This window comes from Pseudopipra pipra, chromosome 5 (assembly GCF_036250125.1).
Source record: "Pseudopipra pipra isolate bDixPip1 chromosome 5, bDixPip1.hap1, whole genome shotgun sequence".
Taxonomy (NCBI): domain Eukaryota; kingdom Metazoa; phylum Chordata; class Aves; order Passeriformes; family Pipridae; genus Pseudopipra; species Pseudopipra pipra.
The window spans coordinates 74,409,941-74,415,940 of record NC_087553.1 but is presented as its reverse complement, the minus strand read 5'-3'; positions in this window follow the sequence as shown (position 1 = coordinate 74,415,940).

Below are 6,000 nucleotides of genomic sequence, written 5' to 3'. Positions count from 1 at the left end.
TGCCAAATTTCTCCATTTGGCATAACCTGAACACTTTTCCTATGTTTCCCTGTGTCCCATACCCGGACTTTGGGGTGATTTGCGGGGTTTTTATTAATTCCTCCCCCCCTTCCAGCAATTCCCCCTTTTCCCAAATAACCCCAAAGTGGAAAAAAAAAAACAAACCCTTTAAACAGGTTAAAAAAACCCCCAAACCTGAGAAATGAAACCATTCCCTGCCAAATTAAACGCTGGGAAAACATCTTTCCCAAGGAATATTTTTTGGGGGGACATTTCGTTGAATTATTTATCCCTGGATAAATAACCTGGATTGAACAAAATCCTACGTTTCCTTCGGGAGAGTTCGGAAAAGCTCCCTGGGAGGCCTCGGTGCTGATTTCCCAACGTGTTTTTAAAGCCTCGTCGTTGAAACGGGATTCAAATATCCCTGTGTCGCTAAAATTAAAGGGAATGGGGGGGATTTGGGATTGATTCCACGGAGCTGGAGCAAGGACAGCTCCGGTTCCTTGGGCTGGGGGATGTTGGGAATGGGGGGGGGGGGGGGGGCAGGAGCTGCTTTTTTTCCTCCAAAGTCCCATTTTGGAGGAAAAATTGTGTCCAGGTGGAGCAGAACCTGGAGCAGGGAAAGGGGTGGGGGGTTAAATCTGGGAGGTGCCAGAGCCCTGGGGGGTTTATTTTGTGGGAAAGATGGAGGAAAATGTATGGAAAAGCAGTGGAGATGGAAGCAGCTGGAACAGGTTGGATCCAGGAGATCCCCCCCGGGTCTCATCCCGAGGGATCCCCAAGCCCCACCCCAAGGGAGGGGTCCCATTGTAGGGGATCCCTGTGTCCCATCCTAAATGAACCCCCGGATCCCATCCCAGGTCATTTCAAGTGATCCCTCACCTACCATTCCATGTGTCCCCCCTCCCAGGTCCCATCCCGAGGGATTCTCCAGGTCCAGTCCCTTGGAGGATCCTCCAAGTCCCATTCCCGAGGGTGTCATCCTGGGTGACCCCCTCTCAGATCCCACCTTATCTGATCCTTCAGGTCTTATTCCAAAGGATCTCCCAGGCCCTGGCTTAGATGGTTCCCCAGGATCATCCCAGGTGGTTCCTATCCCAGATCCCACACCAGATGATCCCCCAGGTTCCAATTCAAGTGATCCTTATCCCAGATCCCACACTGGATGATCACCCAGGACCCATCCTTGGTCATCCCTGTCCCAGATCCCACACTGGATGATCACCCAAGACCCATCCCAGGTGATCCCAGCTCCAGATCCCACACCGGATGATCCCCCAGGACCCATCCTGGGTCATTCCTATCCCAGATCCCACACTCGATATTCCCCCAGGACACGTCCCAGGTGACCTCTATCCCAGATCCCAGACTAGATGATCCCCCAGGATCATCTCAGGTGGTTCCTATCCCAGATCCCACACCGGATGATCCCCCAGAACACATCCCAAGTGATCCCTATCCCAGTCCTACCTTAGATGATCCACCAGGTTCCAATTCAAGTGATCCCTGTCCCAGATCCCACACTGGATGATCCCCCCAGGACCCATCCCAGGTGATCCCAACTCCAGATCCCACACCAGATGATCCCCCAGGACCCATCCTGGGTCATCCTTATCCCAGATCCCACATTCAATATTCCCCCAGGACACATCCCATGGGATCCCTATCCCAGATCCCACACTACATGATCGCCCAGGATCATCCCATGTGATCCTTGCACCAGCTCCCATCCTCCAATCCCCATTCCCAGGTTCAGGGGGATCATCCTGACCAGATTTTGGGGTGGAAAACCGGGATATGGAGGAGGGAAAGGAGACACCAGGGATCCCCCAAACCTCCCGGGTTCCTGGTAAAATCCTGTGTCCACCTGGATCTGCCCATTCCAGAAGGGATCCCTCTCACCCCATCAACTCCTCCCCTCCAAAGGGACAGACTGGGCCTGAAAACTGGGATTTGGGAAGTAAATCCCATTCCCTGACACTGCTGGAGCAAACAGGACGGACTGTTGGTCCATCCATCATCCATCATCCATCCATCATCCATCATCCATCCGTCATCCATCATCCATTATCCATCCATCCATCATCCATCCATCATCCATCATCCATCATCCATCATCCATCATCCATCATCCATCATCCATCCATCATCCATCCATCATCCATCATCCATCATCCATCATCCATCATCCATCATATATCCATCATCCATCCATCATCCATCATCCATCCATCATCCATCATCCATCATCCATCATCCATCCATCATCCATCATCCATCCATCATCCATCCATCATCCATCCATCATCCATCCATCATCCATCATCCCTCATCCATCATCCATCATCCATCATCCATCCATCATCCATCATCCATCCATCATCCATCCATCATCCATCATCCCTCATCCATCATCCATCATCCATCATCCATCCATCATCCATCATCCATCATCCATCATCCATCCATCATCCATCATCCATCATCCATCATCCATCATCCATCATCCATCATCCATCATCCATCATATATCCATCATCCATCATCCATCATCCATCATCCATCCATCATCCATCATCCATCATCCATCATCCATCCATCATCCATCATCCATCCATCATCCATCCATCATCCATCATCCATCCATCATCCGTCATCCATCCATCATCCATCATCCATCATCCATCATCCATCCATCATCCATCCATCATCCATCCATCATCCATCCATCATCCATCATCCCTCATCCATCATCCATCATCCATCATCCATCATCCATCATCCATCCATCATCCATCCATCATCCATCATCCATCATCCATCATCCATCATCCATCATCCATCCATCATCCATCCATCCATCCATCATCCATCCATCATCCATCCATCCATCCATCATCCATCCATCATCCATCCATCATCCATCATCCATCCATCATCCATCATCCATCATCCATCCATCATCCATCATCCATCCATCATCCATCCATCATCCATCATCCATCATCCATCATCCATCATCCATCATCCATCCATCCATCATCCATCATCCATCATCCATCATCCATCCATCATCCATCATCCATCATCCATCATCCATCCATCATCCATCATCCATCATCCATCATCCATCCATCATCCATCATCCATCATCCATCATCCATCCATCATCCATCATCCATCATCCATCATCCATCATCCATCATCCATCATCCATCATCCATCATCCATCCATCATCCATCCATCATCCATCATCCATCATCCATCATCCATCATCCATCATCCATCATCCATCATCCATCATCCATCCATCATCCATCATCCATCCATCATCCATCCATCATCCATCATCCATCATCCATCATCCATCATCCATCATCCATCCATCATCCATCATCCATCATCCATCATCCATCATCCATCCATCATCCATCATCCATCATCCATCATCCATCATCCATCATCCATCATCCATCCATCATCCATCATCCATCCATCATCCATCATCCATCCATCATCCATCCATCCATCCATCCATCATCCATCCATCATCCATCATCCATCATCCATCATCCATCCATCATCCATCATCCATCATCCATCATCCATCATCCATCATCCATCATCCATCATCCATCCATCATCCATCATCCATCATCCATCATCCATCCATCATCCATCCATCATCCATCCATCATCCATCCATCATCCATCATCCATCATCCATCATCCATCCATCATCCATCCATCATCCATCATCCATCATCCATCATCCATCATCCATCATCCATCATCCATCATCCATCCATCATCCATCATCCATCCATCATCCATCATCCATCCATCATCCATCCATCATCCATCATCCATCATCCATCATCCATCCATCCATCATCCATCATCCATCATCCATCATCCATCATCCATCATCCATCCATCATCCATCATCCATCCATCCATCATCCATCCATCATCCATCATCCATCATCCATCCATCCATCCATCATCCATCATCCATCCATCCATCATCCATCCATCATCCATCATCCATCATCCATCATCCATCCATCATCCATCCATCATCCATCATCCATCATCCATCCATCATCCATCATCCATCATCCATCCATCATCCATCCATCATCCATCATCCATCATCCATCCATCATCCATCCATCATCCATCATCCATCCATCATCCATCCATCCATCATCCATCATCCATCCATCATCCATCCATCATCCATCCATCATCCATCCATCATCCATCATCCATCCATCATCCATCCATCATCCATCCATCATCCATCATCCATCATCCATCATCCATCCATCATCCATCCATCATCCATCCATCATCCATCCATCATCCATCATCCATCATCCATCATCCATCCATCATCCATCATCCATCATCCATCATCCATCATCCATCATCCATCATCCATCATCCATCATCCATCCATCATCCATCCATCATCCATCCATCATCCATCCATCATCCATCATCCATCATCCATCATCCATCATCCATCCATCATCCATCATCCATCATCCATCATCCATCCATCATCCATCCATCATCCATCCATCATCCATCATCCATCATCCATCATCCATCATCCATCATCCATCCATCATCCATCATCCATCATCCATCATCCATCCATCATCCATCATCCATCATCCATCATCCATCCATCATCCATCATCCATCATCCATCCATCATCCATCATCCATCCATCATCCATCCATCATCCATCATCCATCATCCATCATCCATCATCCATCCATCATCCATCCATCATCCATCCATCATCCATCCATCATCCATCCATCATCCATCATCCATCATCCATCATCCATCATCCATCATCCATCATCCATCATCCATCATCCATCATATATCCATCATCCATCATCCATCATCCATCATCCATCCATCATCCATCCATCATCCATCCATCATCCATCATCCATCATCCATCATCCATCATCCATCCATCATCCATCCATCATCCATCATCCATCCATCATGTTGGAATTTGGGGGATTTTTGCTGGATTTTGTGATTTTTGGCTGAATTTTGGAGGGTTTTTTGGGAATTTTAGCTTTTTTTGCTGGATGTGGGTTTTTTGTTGGATTTCCAGTTATTATACTGGCTTTGGGATTTCTTGCTGCATTTTAAATTTTTTTGTTGGAATTTGGGGAGGTTGCTGCATTTTGGGGTTTTTTTCCTCGTTTTTTGGTGGTTTTTACTTGATTTCGATTTTTTTTCTGGACTTTGGTCTCTTTTTGCTGGATCTTGGATTTTTTGGCTGGATTTCAGGGATTTTTGCTGGATTATGAGTTATTTTGCTGGATTTGGGATTTTTTTGCTGCATTTTGAGATTTTTCACTGGATTTTGGAGGGTTTCTTTGCTGGATATTGTTTTTTTTGCTGGAATTTTTTTTTTGGCTGTATTTTTGGTTGAATATTGGAGGGTTTTTTTCTGGATTTTTTTTCTACTGGATTTTTTTTTTCCTGGATTTTGTTATTTTTTTTTTCCCTGTACTTTCAGGTTTTTTTGCTGGAGTTTTCTGCTGGGATTCAGGGTTTTTTTGTTGGCTTTGGAGTTTTGTTTTGCTGGATTTGGGTGTTTTTTTGCTGGATTTGGGGATATTTTTTGCTGGATTTTATTTTTTTTCCCTGTAATTTCAGAGTTTTTGCTGGAATTTTTTGCTGGGATGCAGGGGTTTTTTGCTGGATTTGGGGATTTTTTTGCTGATTTTTTTGCTGTAATTATTGGTTTTTTGCTGGATTTTTTTGCCAGAATTCGGGGGTTTTTGCTGGACTTGGGGTTTTTTTTGCTGGATTTGGGGATTTTTTTGCTGTAATTATGGGGGTTTGCTGGATTTTTTTGCCAGAATTCGGGGCTTTTTGCTGGATTTGGGTTTTTTTTTGCTGGATTTGGGGATTTTTTGCCAGATTTGGGGATTTTTTTGCTTTTTTTTTT